We start from the raw sequence: 19,054 nt of genomic DNA on the forward strand, positions 1-19,054 counted from the left end.
ACAGGTCAGTTTCCTGTGACAAGAATTAATTGCCAACCTGTAGCCCCAATCTAGGATAACCATAAATTAATAATCGGTTTTTATTTTTTGTTTTTTTGTTGGGTAGAGTGGCCAAGAATAGCATATACAAATGTTGTATCCACCAGTGATTGACTTGGGGTCTGCTCTGATGAGGGCCGGGTGTATCTAGATGGAGTGTTGCACCGTGAAGCGAAACTCGAGTTGGCAGCTGTATATGAAGAACTCGCTCTATGTGATGATCTTTGCGATAAAAGTGTGTTCCTAGTTTTCCATTTTTGATATCGCCAGGCATGAAAGATTGGTGCACAATCATGTAATAAGAGCAGTATTAGCTGGGGTAGATTCATCTGTCCCATGATTGATTTGTTTGACTTTTTTAACTTTGCATAATCTGTTTCATGTTCATTTTTTCAAAATGAACACGGAGGACGAAGTGTGTTTGAGGTACATGTGATGATGAGTGATTGATGTTAAGTCTCTGGTGGTTGTGCTTACATGAATTTAATTGTGGTCGATATATGCTCTGGGTTGTATTGAGGTGAATACATTGTGTTTATTCCCACTTTAATCAATTGTTTTAATTGTGTTTAGTTCATTGTCTATTTGTACTACATCATTGCTTAAGTGTTGTATATTGTATATTTAACTTGTATGCATGAATCATGGATTTTTTTTGACCAGCTTTATATACAAGAGAATCAATAAAGTTAAATCAATGTGTTTATAATTTTGTTCAATCTGTTTGAATGGTTGCATTTAATCAACTATAATTTGATCTGTAATTTTTTCAACGTAAATCATTACGATTTTTGCCTTGGGCTCTCTTGTTTTGTTTGTACTTCCCGTGACGTCAGCCCCTCTCACTAGTTAATACTGCTCCTTCCGCTGCGATCTTTGATAGTTTCCTCTCAGGATCTTCTCCAACATACTCGTTCCCTCTCTCTGCAGAGATGCTCCTGTATCCCTTCTTACGCTGCGGGTACCGCTATCCCAACTGCTTCTGTATAGATTACCAATCCTTCTTTACACAATTATTTCTTCATATCCCTCGTCTGGGAGAGTATTGTTTCTTATGATCTCATTCACTTCTGTGCAGTGTCTATCTAGGCTCCTCTCTCTTGCCTCACGCTCACGTCCCTACTCCTCTCTTTTTCTTTGGAGCCTACTCTCCTTGAGAAGCTCATGAATCTCCTTTTTGTCGCTTTTCTCTACTCCTTTGTATCTCACATTCTACTTCTCAGTCTTCTTCCTGTCTCCTTTCCCGTACTCTTTGCATCTGTCTTTCCTTTTCATCTTCTTCTCGTCTCTTCTCCCTTGTCCACTCGCTCTTTGTCCCCTCTTTACCCGACTTGCCTCTCACCTTCTTTTGACTTGTCTAGGCTTCCTCCATCAAATGTAACCATTATCTGTCCTCCTACCCGCTCGTTTGGCATGATCGCCACTTCTTCCTTGTCTTCCTGCCCATCTATCTCCTTGCCTCTGAATCTCTCTCAGCTTCTGTCAATCTAGCCTGCAATTTGCATCGTTCATCGTAATCATTATATACGTGCACCAGGTTTTGCTTATTTAGTTTCTCTCTAGGTACAACATTTTCACTACTGTACGAGGGAGGTACATATATGTGCTTAGTGTACCCTGCCGCTGCTTTTAATGTTCTTAATGGGTATAATCCCTGCTCTTCTAAAGATGGGTCACTACTCTGATGAGGAGGAGTCGTGGGCGCTGTGCCCTGTCCATGCTGATTAATTATCCATGCTTCACAGGTGGTTCCTCGCCCCGTGCATCTTCCAGAGCTGCAAAATGGCTAGTCTTTTCTGTAACTTTTTCCCTTTATATACAGCATGTAAATATGTCGCCTTGTTTTGCAGCACCAATCTCAAAAGAGTGCCCTCCTGCGGCCAGGGCATAAACATCTTGTCTGCCATGCCTTTCACCCATTCAGCATAGTATTTAGATATCCTATCTTTATACAATGGAAACGCCTTATGAAAGTGGGGTGTCCCCCATGGTGATGCGTCACAACTTGACCCACCGATACTTACCACGGTTGTATTTGCCATGTTTCCTTCTTATACTTTCCTTTGCACACTCCTTCTCCATAATACATCATTTTTTTTAAAACTCTTCAACGTCTCTCCTCTAAGATCACGCCTTCTACGTCACCAAAACCCTCATGAGCAACACCACAACTGCTACTCACGCCCCAGACCACTGTCTTTGGTCCACACCACAAAGTCACATCTTAGACAATTTACACCACTATACACACACATCCAACTTCCACAAAACCAAAACCTTCTCCACAACCTACGGCTGACGCCAGCAATTCCTACACACAAAACCCCCCACTACAAACACAATATGGCCCTCATCACCATCAATACCTTGTACAAGGTGTATTAGGTAGCCTTCTGTGACTTTGTTACAGGCTGTCCATCACCATCAATCCTTTATTTTATCACAATCCCCTCAATACACAGCCAATCCACCCCCTCTCGTTTTGCCAAACTGATGCTATATACTTACATCCGTCAATCAGCCAATTGCCTTCGGTATCGAATCTCCCCTAAGCAGCCAGTGGCCCTACGGGGCCTCCTGCTGGCATCGGACAGGAAATTCTCCAAGGGGGCTCCTGTGAAACTCTCTTTCCACACGTGATACCGGTCCCCACCGGTCACCTCGCAGTCTTCGGGCCACGGCAGAGAAACTTCGACAATCTGAGATTTCTGGCCAACCAGTAGCACTGCTACCATATGTTAAGATGGCGTAGTAAAGATGGTTTCCCACATCCAGTTTAAGCAGAGGCAAGAGGCTGGGAAATCCTGCACCCAATAATGGAAATAGTCAAAGTGAAAGGCAAAACCCGCTTTATTCACAATCCATATAAAGCAGGGACAGCATACAAACAAATAGGTCATAGCTCTCTGAGTTCTTCATATAAAACAATGATTTTTATACTCAAAACGAATCATCACTGACATCATAACGTAATCTTAGCTACCAAAACCTATTGGGTTTGGAGATTGGTTAAGGGAGTCATCTACATAAGAAATCCTACAGGGGTTAGTCTTTTCATTGGGTAACGTTTATCTGCTGGTCCCACCTGGAACCACTCATACATTGGTAACACAAAAACATTACTTTTACAATAAATGATTGGTTGGCTTAACACATACGAGGTGGCATAACTTTTGGAATTTTCATTGGTTGTCCTCTTGCTGACCAGCCTTAGGCACTGACATGTCATCAACCATGAGCTTAATTGGGAGTAGGGGGAGAGAGGTCCATGAGCTGCTTTAGTTAATTGCAGAATAATACCATCACTCACCTCCTATGCCCTGAGCTGGGATTGATTTGCTTTTTAGTTAACCTTGTGAGGCATTTTGTCTCTGTGAACATGTGTGAGGAGTGAAACAGGTGTCTTATCTGAGTCTGTGCTAATGAATGGACAATGTTCTTGAATTATGGGTCACGTGTTTCACCTAATTCACCCTATATTTTCGACTACTTTTACCTGTTCCCTGTGCCAATGCTATGGGTTTTATTTATTACTGGAGACTCTCTTGATCTCCTTCTTTGTTAGGTCCTTGATTTACAGCTGCCCTAGGCCTGGCACACAATGGTTCAGCGTGCTCTTCCATATTTTAATTGGTTTAGGAGTGTGCTGCTCCTATCCTGGAAAACATTATCTTGTGCTTGTCTCTGCACTTTGAGACCCTTTTTGAATTCTCAGCAACCTTGACTGGGTGCTGTGCAGCCGTCGGGGCCTGCACAGATTTGTGTTACTGTGTATTTAATATTTCAAATGCTACTGGACGTCAAGACGTCTCTGTATTAACATGGCTCGCTGTGACTTCCATTTTGGAAAAGGTGGCTGCCAGCTATTCTCGTGTTTTGGAGTTAATGAGCTACCTCTGTGTACTGTTAGTGTTGTGTTCATCTTTTTAGGTTGCTGTGTTATGTTAATTGTGTCTGTGGTTTGCAAATGGTAATCGTCTTTGTGTATAAACGCACGTTTGACCTAATGTTAACTCTCGTCATGGTGAGTGCACGTGTGCTTCATGTGTAATGGGTGTGTGTATGTAATCCTACCGTCACCTTGAATATTCTCGCCATCTTCAGCTTTGCATTGTGTTCTCCATCTGCTGCCCCTGATTGGGATATGGGCAGTATGGTTGCCTCAATGAATACCGCTTCTCTCCTGGGTAGTATTTGGTTGTGGAAGGGTTGCTAGACGCAGGTGACATATTCACCTGTTCCTCAACATAGCTGCATGTAGGGATTCAAGGGAGGACAACGGGAGGCTTCGGAGAGGGCATTGGCCCCATCCAGGAGGGATAGGACCAATGCTTGAACAGTGGATCAAAAGTTTGATCAGCGAGAGCCAGGATTTGAGCCTGTGGATGACCTTGATAGAGTCGATCTTGAGGTATAGCTGTGTGTCATCAGTATATTGCTGGATGTGGCTGGTGTGTGTCTCTAGGAGGGCTCTCAGCGGCTCCATGTATAGATTGAAGATCACTGCGGAGAGGATGGACCCCTGCGGAACTCCACAGGTGACGGGGAGCATTGGCAATCTAGAGGAGTCCATCTGATAAAACTCCTTGCTGTTGGCGAGGATGGACTTGAACCAGTGTAGGACAAGGTTGCTGATCCCTATGAGCCGATGTAGGGTGTCCGTGAGCGCATGGTGGTCTACTGTGTTGAAAGCGGCCGAGAGGTCGAGTAGAACCAGGAGGAAGCGGTGGCCGTAATCAAGGATGTTGAGGGTGTCATCGACCAACTGTATGGTTGCCGTCTCCCTGCTGCATCTGGATCTGAACCCGGATTGGTAGTTTTGGAGCAGTTGGTTGGTGTTGATGTGTTGCTACAGTTGTGCGGCTACCACTTTCTCGATGATCTTTCCTAGCAAGGGAAGATGGATGATGGGGTGATCGTTAGGTTGTCGGGATCCAGAGTGGGTTTCTTTAGTAGAGGGAGGATTTGTCCTGTCTTTAGGATCGATGGGAAGGTGCCTTGAGTTATGGAGCTGTTGGTGATGTCCAGGTAGGGAAGGAGAGCTTCTGCAGGGAGGGTCTTGAGGATGGATGCTGGGAGGATGTTGTCTGTATACAATGTGGCTTTGAGGGATGCCATGGTTTCTACCGGAGAGAGTGTTGAATGTTGTCCATGGTGTGCAGATTTCGGGAGGAGGGAAGTGAGGTCGGTCTGTGGATGCAGGGCTGGTGTCTATGTGCTGGCAAATCTTGCTGATTTTGTCAATGAAGAAGGTTTTGATGGTGGTGGATTTTTCTATGGAGTGTGATATGGCATGGTCTGGTAGCGGGATGCCTCAGTGCTTGAACACTTTGAAGAGGTTTCTGCTACATTGTTCTGGTAGTAGGAGGCCTTGGCTGTGTTGATTAGTTGTCAGCGGGTTCCTCGCAGTTCCTGGTCAGATGCGGTTCTAAAGCGGTGCCAGGTTTTCTCTTGTTTCCTGATGACTCTTGCTGAGGTTGAGTTCTTGCCTGTACCAGGGTGCTGACGGTTTTGTTTTGAAGGTGCGTTTTTTCAGAGCCACGTGTCGGTCAATGGAGGCTGAGCGGGTGGCATTGAGTGCTTTGAGTAGACAGATGCAGTTTAGTTGGAGGTGTAAGGTCCATGTGAGGTGGAGGTTGACGAGGTCTTCCATTAGGGCTTTCACCAAGAAGTTCTTGAAAGACCTGAAGATGAAGATTAGTCTGATGTGTTTCTGTTGGGGGTGCTCAGCTGGGGTGGTGTGCAGGATGTTGAAAGGCATGGACAGGTGGTCAGACCAGTCAAATCTGATAGAGCTGTAGTGGAGGGAAGGCAGTGTGGTGATGATTAGGTCGAGGATGTTCCCTTTATCGTGCGTTGGATCTTTTGTGTGCTGTGTGAGGCTGAGTGTGTCGAGATGGCAGAGAAGAGCTTCCATCATCAGTTTGATGACCTTGTTGCCTGGGAGGTTGAAGTCACCTAGGAAGATTTTGTTGGCATGCTTGAGGGACATGGTGGGGACCAGGTCCGTGAAGTCTCTGATGAAGGCGGTGTCGGGAGGATAGCTCAGTGGCAAGGTGCTTGCCTTGGAAACAAGACGACACAGAGCAACACAGGTTCGATCCCCGGGTCCGTGCTTAGAAACCTCTGGGTATTAAGCGCGTTATAAATAACCTATCATATCATATCATTGGGGGTTGGATGGTCTGTAGATGAGATGGAAGGTGACTGTGTCGGGATGTGGAAGGAGAGGACTTAGAAGGAGCCAATGTTCTTAATGTCTAGTCTGGTGCAGGGCCACAAGTTCTTGTGGATGACTGGGAAGCCTCCACCTGTCTTGTTGGGCCAGTCTCTGTTTGGATGCTGTAGCTGTTGGGGACAAGGACGTCTAGGATGCGGATGACGGCCAGGTCTCGGTGATGAAGATGGCGTCAAGGTTGTGTGTAATGATGAGGTTGGCGATGTCTGCTGCATGGGTGATAGCTTTGCGGACCTTAGCGAGCATCAGCTTCTGTGTTGGGGACGGTGAGGGGGTGCTGATGGGCTTGAGGCTAATGTGGGTGAGGTTGCTGCATTGCAGAGTCCATGCATTAGAGGAGGGGCAATGTCATTGACATTGGCGTTACCTGGTGGGGATGGCCTGTGGGGCCGGTGGAAGAAAGCACATGTCGGCGCATGCTTGCCTGTTGTTTGAGCAGGGGTTCGGGCCCTTAGTCCTCCCGGTCCGAAGGTCCAAACACAAATTGCCCTTTTCTGTTTTACTTTTTATTATTTTCGATAACTATAACAATAGCAAAAAGGACAGCAGTACTTCTTCAGTCAGATACAATTACACCAACAACAATATAGCATGCAAAATCAATGACACAAATCAGCAGTCAGTCTCTGGGGTTTTGGGGGCGCGACCTGTTCCAGAGATGACTTGCACTAGAGGTGGGCATAAGCTGGCCACCTGACAGTAGAGATCCAATCACAGCCCAACCCCTTATAGAAAGTATACTTAGATGTTCCCCTTGATCCTATTACAATCCCTTGTAGGTTCTTCGTATTTGCCACGTAGTATAACATCACCTGTGATGAATATTTACTATATAAATGTAGTTTTTTGTAAGATGCGCTGAGAGCTCGAGTGAACGTCCGTTAAGGTCCATTGTAACTCCCTGTTTTAGATTTGTATTTGCATTTTATTTTATATGGTGCTTTTTACCAAAGATAATTGTTAATAAAACACCTTCGTCCTCTTCCTGATTTGTTTCGATTATTTGGTTTCGGAGTTATTATGCTTCCCATCCACTGCATGCACGCTACCCAAAGGGCCTAACGTTCATTATGCAACTTGCTGTTGTTTTCCATGACGCACAAAGCGTCTCTTGAATAGTTGCTGGAAGACTCATTAAAAGCACTCTTGCCCAACAGTACCTTGAAGACACACATCCCATTGTCGCAAACAGGATCCGCACGCCTATGTCAGTTGGCCCATGCAATGGTCCAAAGAGACATGCCTAGTCTTTCAGTTATCTCCATGGCCGAAATCGCAGCATTGCTCTCGGTGCATCTCTCACTTCCCAAAACATGATCACTCTGAATTTCTGTATTCATCAGCATGCCCTGCTATGCGTAGAATAGTTATTTTCTCTCCATCGGTTTCGCTGTAACCGTGCGTGTCCCCGATCAACAAACGTCATACACAACGGACACTGTATGTTTGTGCTGTGCACACGGCCGTTGACCCTCGTGTTTGTGATGTCATCATTGTCACAGCAGATGCTAACTAGCGAAGAACCCGCTCCCAACATGCTCCTGCTCCGAAACTCCAACCAGTGGTCGCTCCCCTACGGGCTGCACACACCATTCCTGTTCCTCGTGTAAGTGCCGCCACTACCAGTCACTAGACGTATACAGGTGCTCCGCCCCTTTACTTCTGGCTAACCTGGCCCCACTGCAGCTCGTCTGCCCACACTCTGCCAGCATCAACGTCCTAACAGGGCATGATCTTCTAAGCCACGTCACTGCTTATAGTGCTGCAACACCGCCTCATGTCCGGTGAGACCCGATGTCCTTGGCTGTTTTCTGCAGAGTCCTCACTAGTTCACAAAGCCTGAACGGTACCTGACACAGCTGGCCGCATTTCAACACTTTTCACAGGGCCCCAATTTCAGCTGCCTTAGCTTCTGGCAGCATAAGACGACGGACACCCTCCTGCACTCCCAGGCTGACACTAGCCCTTGCCTCGGCTCCTGGCCGCCCAACTTCTCCTTGCCAACAGCTGATCCAACACGGCTGGCCCTTGCCCTTCACTGGTATCCATTAGCTTTCCAACCATTATGTTGAGAGAGGGTCTTAACGGGTGGTGGCCAGTGAATGTCTCTTCACAGGTAACAGGTTTCTCTTTGCTTCATCAGGTGCCCCTTCCTCTGCTTTTCCCCTAGAAAAGCGGTTACTGGATTCTTCTAGGCTCCTTTCCTTCAAGCAAGCTTGTCGCCAATGTTAAAATAGTTGGATTCTTCACAGAATGCACTGAAGTCACAGATGGGGTAAGTTACTTCTTTACTCAAGCCTCTGGTTACAAGTCTTCTTCCAAGTTACAGGTAAGAACATTAGATTAAGGGATGCAGAAACATCCACCAGCACCCTCTCATTCAGGCAGCTCATTTCTCAACTGACATATAAGAACACTCATTGGAAATTGCACATCAACATTCCACAACTCACATTCCACAGGCTTTCAAGCAGCTCACAGCATAACATAAGGGAAAGAAGCACATTACAACACCCAGCCATTCCCTTGCTCTCTGTCTCTGCTGAGATTATTAACAATATTGACTGGGCTCTTTCACTCAGGGGCATACCAGAACAAAGCAATCTTTTAAAACTACACTAAACACATGTTTGTATTTAACACCAAAGCCTTTCATAATAACAGCTGCCAAACACAACTTCTTGCTGGGAGGCTCTCACGAAAACCTCAGGCCATTAAATGCTTGATGAGCTTCTGAAACAAAGAGAAAAAAAACAGTATGAAATGCCCATGTCCAAACATCGACAAATTAGTCTGCTGCATTTATGCTGCCTTTTTGCTCCAGTCTGCCAAATGAGACTCAATAAGAATACCAATTAGCACCCTGCAGGGTGGAGATAGCCAGTCAATCAGGAGGCTTGCAACGTGGGCTGTATCTTCCGATCCAGCCCACGTTCCAAGCCGCCTGATGGCCGGGTCCCCCACCCGCCATCTTCCCTCCGCCGCCGGTCCCTTTCTTTTTTATTTTTACCATCCCTGCTCCCTACTTACCTCATTGCAGCAGTGGCCAGTGCAGCCGCTGCAGTTGCTGTTTCCTCTCTGCTCGTCTTTTTCAGCCTCCATTGAGCCCCTCCTTCCCAATCCATGGCAGCCATCTTGGTAAAGGATTTTCTTTCCGTGAACGGGACGCCGCGAGGCGACCCGTTCATGAAAAGAAAATACTTTAAATTATTCCCATCCCAGCCTATGAGACGGGTGCTAAAAGCGTTAATCCCCGAACGGGTGGTAACTTCCAAGGGCCCTTATTAACAGCCCTTGGTTCACTTGGCCCTTTCACTCTGGCCCCAGGCAGTTACCACTTGGTTAATGCTATATTTTATTTCCCAAAATGTCCTGAAGCATGTGCACATCACATTGCTGATTCAAAATGCTTCCAAAGTGAACACAAATTAATTCTATTCCAAGTCCCACACAGAATCAGAACAGAAAACCAACTTTACCAACACTAAAAGTATTTTATATGTATAATTCTCAACCGAGCACAGTGTTCAAACACAGCATGATTCATCCCAGTTGGCTGCCAGCAATGGACTCCATGATGTATGGGGGTGCTGCCAGGAATATCAACACACATGGAAAAATGAAATTTGCTTTTCAAAAGATTTAGGTGTGTAAAAAGGCCCGATACACACACAATCTGGAGTGCTGTGTATTATCATATGTTCCCTCCACGGCAACATCTGGATAGCAGTTTTTCTTAATAAAGGTGCAGCTGGTAGCTATTGCAGCCTATGGAGAATGCGCCTCTTAAGAAGCCATTCCAGTTATCAAGGATTTTTTAAAGGGCCTTAAAAAATATATCATCAAAACAGACATCCGTCTCCAACATAGAAATTAAACATTGTTTTACCTAAATACATCGGGGGGGGGTCCTCCTTTTGAAGCAATGTACAAGATGAACTTAAAGCACCATTCCTGGAAGTTGGCTTTGTTGGCTATAACATTATCCAGGATAGAAATTGAGATAAAGGCCCTCAATATTCAGGAACCTTTCCTAGTATCTCACAAAGTAGGTTAGCGCTTAGCACTCACCCTTCTTTCCTTTCAAATTTGGCTTCAGATTTCCACAGTAACTACACCATTGACATACTTTCTTTGTATACATTTGATGTTATTTGATGAGACAACTCTGTGCTTGACCATTTATCTTGAAATGGCAATGGATGGCAATTGACAAAAGTCCAAACAGCTGCTAACTGTGGAGCGCACAGACCTTTCCCGGCAAGCTTCAGGCTCACACTGCCAGAGAAAATGTTTAAGCTGCTTGTTTCCCATGAATATTCTGATTTCTGACATATGCAAATCTGCTCCCTTGTTATTAATCTATAACTTTGCCCCACATTCCTTTTTTTTGGGATGCTCAAATGGGACGAGCACCCTTAGAAACGTGTTTCATTATCACTCAATTGTTGTACACTTCCGTTTCTCTCCTCTTTTTTTTTTTTTTAAACATTGTTTTTATTGTTTTGGCATAACAAGTGGTACGTAGTGCAAGCATTGCTTGAGGTTACATTTGTTATAATATTTTAATAGAAAAAAGACAACAACAGAAAAGAACAAGAAACATAGCTGAGATATCATCAATCATGAGAGTTCGTCAGCGTTAAAGTTCAAAATAACAACTGGGGGAGGGGGGGAAGACGGGGTCGTCCAGGAGTAACGGGGGGGGGGGAAGACTGCTTTATTCCGCAATGGGGAAGGGTCCAGCTTTCGAAAGTTTCTATGTAGCTGGGTGTGGGTTGGGTTCCTTCTGTGGCGGCTCTGCTGGGCTTGTGTCCCCAGACTATATAGTCTATAGTGACTAGGGGGTATTCAGGGGAGTGTACCACGTCTCGGCCTGCGATTCGATTCCCCACTTTTCAGTCCTGGGATTCCATCCAGCGCAGCATCGGGGTCTGCCTCGCCAGGCCGGGGAACTGCTGCGCGAAGTCTAGGAAGGGGGCCCAGGTATGTTCAAATTTAGGCTTATTGCCGAGTCTAACAGCCGTGACTCTCGGCTGCCACAATGTCCCAGCATTTGGACAGCCACATTTGCGTAGACGGGCCTTCCGGGTGTTTCCAGAGTCTGGCGATAGAAATTTTTGCAGCCGTGAGAAGGTGGGAGCAGAGATCCACCAGGGCGCCTGTTTGGGGGAACTGGCTGTCTCCAGTCCCCCCCCAGCAGCACGATTCCTGGGTCCCAGGGTATGGAAATTCCGGTAATTCCCTTGATCTGATCCAGGATCTTTTCCCAGAACTGGGTGGCTTTCGGGCAAGTCCAAAGGAGATGGAACAAGGTTCCCCGGTCCGGGCATCCCCTCCAGCACTGGGCAGGGATGGCTGCCTTGCATTTGTTTAGAATTTCGGGGATGCGGTACCATCTATAGCAAACTTTAAACGCACTTTCTTTGTTGGTCACGCACTTCGAGCTCTTTTGTGCCCGGGACCAGATGTGCTGCCATTCTTCGGGTTCGACCGGTCTGCCGATGTCTTCTTCCCATTTAAGCATATAGGGCTCTTTTATCGAGGGGTCAGTCCTGTCCAGAATTTTGTACAGGGTGGAGTTTTTCCCTTTCGGGAGGCTTTCTGACAGAGTAAGCTCTAGTGCCGAAAGTTCTCTGCTGCCGTGCTTCCTGACTTGCTCGTTCGACATCCTGTGCCTTAGTTGTATGTATCTGAACCTTTCGGTTTCCGGGATTTTGAACTTTGCTTTGCACTCTTTGAAGTTTAATGGGCAACCATTCTCGTAGAAGTTTGCTAAGGTCTCCAGGCCCCCGGCTCTTCACTCCGCGAATTGGTTTGGTGCGATTCCTGGGGAAAAGTCAGGGTTGTCCCAGACTGGGGTAAGGGGGCCCATTGCGCTCCTGCATCTCCACCGGCGGGCTGCCTTCCTCCAGCTGGCTACAGGATTTCTGGTTGATGGTAGTTGACCCTCATTTGGGGGTCCCTTGGGTTCCTTGCTTTGGGGCAGCCATTCAATCGGGGTTTTACTCCAATCTTCTTCCAGCTGCAGCCACCGGGGGCGGTTGGTCTGAAGCTTCCAGGAGAAGGCTGGGGCCAGCTGGGCCGCCAAGCAGTACCTCGCCACGTCCGGGACCCCCAGCCCTTCCAGGGCAGCACTCCGGAGAATGATACGTTTTGGGATTCTTGACTTCTTTCCTTCCCAGGCGAGGCTCAGCACCTCCCCTTGCAGCTTACGCAGAGCCTTCTCCCGGATCGCCACTGGCAGTGCCTGAGCAAAATATAGCAGCCGTGGGGTTAGGTTCATTTTTACCGCCGTGATCCGCCCGAACCACGAGATCTCCTGGGCTCTCCAGCGTCCGATGTCTTTTTTTAATTCTCTGAAGAGTGCCGGGAATTTTGCCTTGTACAGCTTCTCCGTTTTGTTGGGGAGCTGGACTCCCAGGTAGTTGATGTTGCTTTTTGCCCAGGGGATCTGGAGCTCAGCTTCCAGCAGTGTTTTAGTCTTCTTTGGGATATTGATGCCCATGGCAGCAGATTTGCGGATGTTTACTGTGAACTCTGAAGCTGCGCGGAATTCCTCAAGGGACTGCCAAAGTGCTCTTATGGATTCCGTGGTTCGGGTGAGCGTGAGCAGCACGTCGTCCGCATACAGTGCTATTTTGTATGACTCCTCCTTGACCGTAAGCCCATGTATTGATGGGTTCAGGCGGATCCTGTCCGCGAACGGCTCCATTGAGAGGGCAAAGATGAGGGGGGGAAAGTGGGCATCCCTGCCTTGTGCCTCTGGTTATTTTGATTTGGTCGGATTTGACTCCATTCAGTCGCAGCCTCTTGTGGGGATTTTGGTAGATGGCAAGGACCCACTTTGTGAAGTTTGGGCCGAAGCCGAAATGTCCTAGGACTTCCTTCAGGTACCCCCAGTCCAACATGTCGAAAGCCTTGTGCGCATCCAGGGAGAGGACTGTCATCTTGGAGCACATCCTGTTTGCTGAGTCTATGATGTTTACGGTTCTACGGATGTTGTCTAGGGTTCCCCGCCCTGGGATGAAGCCTGCTTGATCCGGGTGGATGATTTCTGGGAGGAGAGGGGCCAGCCTGTTCGCCAGGATTTTGGCGAAGATCTTCGCGTCATTGTTTAGGAGGGATATGGGCCTGTATGATGCGCACTGTGTGTTGTCTTTCCCAGGTTTCGGGATTAGCACAGTTAAGGATTCGTTCATGGATGGAGTCGTGGAGCCAGTGGAGAGGAACGAGTTGTATAGACTTGCCAGGTGGGGTGCCAGCAAGTGGGCAAATTTCTTATAGAATTTCGTGGTCAGCCCATCGGGCCCAGGTGTGGTATTCTTCAGCTGGCGGATTGTTTCGCTGACTTCTTCCGCCGATATTGGGCCCTCCAGGTCGGACACCAGGTGGGAAGGTTGCGGCTTTGGGATTGGAGCTAGGAACTGAGCAATGGAGTGGCCCGGGGCGGGGGGTGCCGCCATGATTTCCTGGTGGTGTTGGGTCATTATCTCGAGCTTTTCCATGTCTAGGTGGTATAGGGAGCCATTTTTATCCAGCAGGGCTTGGATGAAGTTCCTGGTTTGGAGCTTTTTCAATTTGCGGGCTATGAGCCTGTTCGCTTTGTTGCTATTGGGATAGTAAAATTGTTTCGTGTAGGTTAAGGTTCTGGCGGCCCGGTCTGCCAGGTGCATCTCCAGTTCTCTCTTTGCTTTTTTTAGTTTGCGGTTCATTGTTTTCGTGTAGCGATGTTTAAGCCTGTTTTCCAATTCGACTAGCCGCTCCTCTAGTTTTCGCTGCTTCAACAAGTTTTGCCGCCTGAGCCTGCCTGAGGCATCCATTGCCACCACTCGGATCACCGAGGGGTGGCACCGAGGTTTCATGGCGTCCCACACTGTTGCCGTTGAGGAGCCTGGGGTTTTGTTCTCAGCAAAATAGTTTTGGATCGCTTCGGTGAGGTCGGAGCTAGCCGCTATGTCGGCCAAGATGTGGTCCTGTAATTTACATTGCCGTTGGGTGGGTTCTGGGGCTCCGTGGAGGAGCAGAATCATTGTGACCGGTGCGTCGTCTGAGATAGCAATGTGCCCAATATGAGTTTCTTCCACGCAGGGGGCAATGGGGCTAGCGACTAGTAGGAGATCGATCCGCGAGTACCCGTTGTGGACATGTGAGAAGAAGGTATAGTCTCTTTCTCCCTGGTTGCGCAGTCTCCAGATGTCAATCGTTTCGGTTTCCCGGAAGAATTTGGCCATGGCCAGGGATCTGCTGAAGTCTTCCCTGGAGGCTGGGAGCGTCTTATCCATGTTGGGATCTGGAGGGAAGTTAAAGTCTCCTCCAATTAGTAAGTGCCCAGAGGAGAAGGCGGTGACAGTAGGAAGGAGGTTGCGGAGAAATTGTCCTTGGTCTTTGTTTGGACCGTAGAGTGCTACTAGGGTGATTGGCTGTTCGACTAGGAGGCCTTTTAGGAGGAAGTATCTCCCTTCAGGGTCTCTTCTGACGGTAATCCGGGTTAGTGGCAGGTCTTGGCTTTACAGGATTGCAACCCCTCTTTTTTTCTGTTTGGCTGAGGCAAAGTAACATTTCGGATAGCGTCGGAAGTGGATCCGTGCTTCATCTTCTCCGATAAGGTGAGTTTCCTGGAGGAAGACTACGTCGGCTACAAGTTGGTCCAGTCTGTGTTCTACCGCCTTCCGTTTTCTTGGGACCCTGAACATTCCAAGTCGTGATGAGGAGAGACTTTGTTAATGAACCCATCCCTTGGACCCAGGGTAGTTCAGCTCATAGTCTTCCCCAAAGGTTGGATGATTCGGATTTTTCGGTGTCTTCATACAGCTGACCCCCCATCCCGAGGGACTCCCTCCCTCCCCTCCCCCCGATCCCCAAACAATGACAAGATTTCCTGACCAGCCTTCGACCAATGGGGCACTCGGCCGGACCGGTGCAACAGCTTCGATGGAGGCATGGCGTGCCTCTTCCTTTAACTGGTAAAATCCAGGTTGAAGACGTTCGGCCTTCCTCCGAAGGAGAGGGTGGGGCTCCGTCTACAGCTGCGTGAGAGTGGTTCCCCACCGTTTAGGAAGGCAGAAGAGCAGCCTGGGAGATTGAGCTTGAGGGGCCTGAGCCGGTAGTTAGTTCGTTCGGAGGAGCAACACAGGTGAGTTCGGATCTGTTGCCCGCTGGGCCAGTAATTAGTTCCGAGGGGGAGTGTCGAGCCTCCTCCTTGTATAGGGACTGCGACTGGAGGGGAGTTCCACCTTATCGATTGTTGTCCTTTTTTGTTTTGCTCGGTGGACCTCGGGGTCTGCGGCGGCCCGATACTCTGGCCCATGACCCTCGGGAGTCTCCCCCTCGGCATCCGGGTTCATGAGGCGCTCGGCTTCCTTGAGGGAGGGGATTAGTCTCGGTTTCCCCTCCTAGTTGAAAATTAGGGCTGTGGGGAACCCCCAGCGGTATGATGTTTTCCTGTCCCGTAGCCATTCGATGAGTGGTCTGAGGGCTTTTCTTTTGGCAAGTGTAGCTGCTGCCAGGTCCTGGTACAAGAAAATTTCGGCATCTCTGAAGCTGATGCGGTCTGAGCTCCTAGCTTCCCTCATGATTTCTTCCTTGACCTTGTAGAAGTGGACTCTTGCTAGGACGTCTGGCGGGGAGGTTGTGTTTTGCCTGGCTCTGACCCTGTGAACCAGGTCCAAATCCAGAGGGGCTCCATCCGGGAGCGTGAGTATGAAGCGGAATAAGTCATTGACATAGTGGTCGAGTTCTGCTTCGGAGACGGAGCTCGGGATTCCTCTCAGGCGGATGTTGTTGCGCCTGGACCTATTTTCCGCTTCCTCTTGCTTATTTTCCAAGGCTTCACATCTGGCCTCCAATGCGGCAAGTCTGTCCGTCCCCTCTCCGATCTCAAAGTTCTGCTCAAACAGGGTCGTTTCTATTTCTTCTGTCCTGATTTCAACTTCCCCTACTCTCTTGTCTAGGGACGATATTTTGCCTTTTAGTTCTTCTGTCCCTTTTTGGTATTCCTTGGTTATGGCCGATAGAAGCTCCTGGAGGTCTGCTTTGGTGACGGTTTGAGCTGGCATCTCTGTGTTGGAGTCGGAGGATGCTCCCGCCGAGTCGTGACGCTCTCCTTTCTTTGTCTTCTCCCCACAGGCGTCGCTAGCAGAGTTGCTATATCACCGTGTTTTGGCGTTTTAGGGTTCCTTGACATTGTTCTTTGTATGTGTGGCGGAGGGGGTCGTGGTTATGAGCCAGCCCGTCTTGCGGCTCTGCTGTTAGGAGCCTAGGTTAATTGGAGGGCCCCTGCCTCCTCCAGGGGCCAAACAGGAGCACCGGGCCGCGGGACCAAGGTTTGCTGAGGTCCGTGGCGCTTGATGAGGGAGAAGGGGTGCCGCTTCAGGAGGGAGTTCGGGTGAGGGGCCTGCTTCTGTGGTGGGCCGCTGCAGCCAGGGCCCCGTGCGCGCACTCCTGGGAGCCGGGGATGAGAGGCGGGGGCCCCTGACCAACTTTAGTGGTTGCGGCAAGTGCCGCCCTACCTTGCTCCAACTCGGGCCCCGGCCCGTGTAAAGTCCGGGATTAACTCCTTCCCGGTCCCGGATCGTGTTGCGGGTAGCTGCTTCCCCGCAGGGGTCTGCCAGGAGGGGAGAGGACGGCGGGGAGACCCGCGCTCTGTGGCGGATCTTCTTCCGTCGCTGCGGGGGAGTCGACTCCGCGATCGGCCTTTCAGTGCTGCTGCTGTGCCCCCATTTGGAAGCAGCTCCTGAGCCACTCTCGTTGCTGGCAGGGCCCACCGCCGCCCACCAGTATGTTGCTCCCCCGTGGGGGGTTAGAAAGTTACAGCTCTGTTACCTCGGCGGGAGACTATCCGCTCACTGGGGCGGGTGGCTCGGAGACTCTGCCCGGAGGTTGGGGGGGAAGGCAGGGGGCTGCTGGCAGAGGATCGCTGGGCGCATCGCTGGTACTCTCTGTGGAGGGAGATTCGTCCACGGCTGGTAGCTGGACCCGCTCCCGGGCACTCGATGTAGCTCTGCTTGCGTGGGACCCTCTGGAGGGGAGGACACCCACCACGCCGACTGTTGCTGGGAGGGGGCCGGGGAAGTTCTGCGCCTCGGGGGATTCACTCTTTGCAGGCTCACAGGCGCGCTCCTCCAGCTTCCACTCCGATCAAACCGTCCTCAGGAGGAGGGTCGGGCCGTGTAGCGTCGCGGGCCGCGAAGCGTCGAGGGTCGCCATCTTGGGATCGCTTAGTTGCCGCAGTTGCTCGCCAGGCCACTTCGGCAGATCTCGGTCCTCCGCCGGGTTAGGGTATTGATTTTAAAGCTACAGCTGGAGCAGCCCCCAAACTCCACCGGACGCCGATTTTGCTTTATGGAAGTTGGATTTTACCGGGGCATTTCTGGTTTACGCGCGGTCACGGCCGGGAGCTCTCACCGGACCAAACCGCTCACCATGGCGCCAAGCCACGCCCCCGTTTCTCTCCTCTTTTAATTCTTTCCTTTCTGCCCTACCCTGCTCCTCCATTCAAACAGTAGGAGTGGTTTTGGTATTCTTTTCATTGTTTATGAATAGTAGTGAATATCACATGAATGAGAAGAAAACATTGCTTACTTGAAATCCTAGTACTGCTTCAATAGTATACTCATTCAATTCGCACTCAACCTTAGGAATATTGAAGAGGGATGGGTAGATTTGTCCCCTCATCCCTCTCCTATAAGGTACATGATACTTAAGAAGGCCAGGAGACATTGTGAATGCCCATACTATTTCGGATCAATTCCTGGTGCTCCAATGATCGATAAGTATGTCGAAAGGTACCCACTCAGCCAATCCTACAGACTAGGTGCGGTACAAATCTTCCTCCGTGTGGACGAGGAGCCTCAGACTGCAACTGAAGAGACCTAAATTGACAGTATTGACTAAAGCGCTGAGAAGCCAAAGCTGCTGACGTCGTTAGAGACACCACAACTTAGCAGCGACAGGAAGCACACGGCCCATCCGCACATCAGGACACAAACACTCGAATACATGAAGAACACAAGCGTACAGTTCTATAGTTAGAGGACAGATACATATACATACTGTTATTTCTTTTATTATATTGTCATTAGCTTAACACAGCAACCACAAGAAGCAAGAGATCCTGAACAAAGCTTGCAGATGCTTATATGGACTTAACTCAATGGCACTTCAGGAGCACCTATGGGACCTAACCGAGCCAAGTGTGACTAACCTATGGAGAATATAGAATAGCCAAACATGTAGAAGCCATATTATGGCTTAGGGAAATTATAGCAGGTCACAAGCCTCTCAGCAAGAGCTGAGCTGAGGTGAATTCAGACTGGACAAAAGCAAACGTGTGAGACAGGGCCCGCTGCAAAGGCCACCAGATACAAATGACATTCCATTCCCTGAATGGCAGTAAAACCAGTTGCAATAAATGTGAATAATTCCTCATAATTCAGAGCTGCAGAAGTTCCAAATCATGGTCTCTGAACACGTGATAAGGCCGACTCAGATGATGAATGGAAACCAGAGCTGGGAAAGAGTTGATCTCACGCCGCCAGACAGAGGCTTGCAACAGAGATGTAACAATGTGAGACAACTGTTGCACAAGATGAACAAGCACACTCATAGTCTAAGGTGGTACACACAAGTTACAATGCAGACACATAGTTGTTCTTATTTCCTTGAGAAGGTACACCAAGAGCTGAGAACCATTGCATATCGCACACCTGGGGACGTCCGCTCTAGCCAACCACAGTTGAGTATCCTATGGGTGGGTAGCAACGGGCAAGAACCAAT

At 48.9% G+C, this 19,054-nt stretch overlaps 1 protein-coding gene across 1 annotated transcript in view; it reads left to right on the forward strand.

The window, feature by feature from the left end:
* The first annotated feature begins 8,008 nt into the window (after window positions 1-8,008).
* The window catches only part of RAD51AP2 (RAD51 associated protein 2), a 48,406-nt gene continuing 37,360 nt past the window's right edge, over window positions 8,009-19,054 (forward strand). The window contains exon 1 of the mRNA XM_069605175.1: window positions 8,009-8,552. The gene's annotated coding sequence lies outside the window, so the exon portion shown is untranslated. The remainder of the gene's footprint in view (window positions 8,553-19,054) is intronic.

This window comes from Ambystoma mexicanum, chromosome 4p (assembly GCF_040938575.1).
Source record: "Ambystoma mexicanum isolate Mex_15411 chromosome 4p, UKY_AmexF1_1, whole genome shotgun sequence".
Taxonomy (NCBI): Eukaryota; Metazoa; Chordata; class Amphibia; order Caudata; family Ambystomatidae; genus Ambystoma; species Ambystoma mexicanum.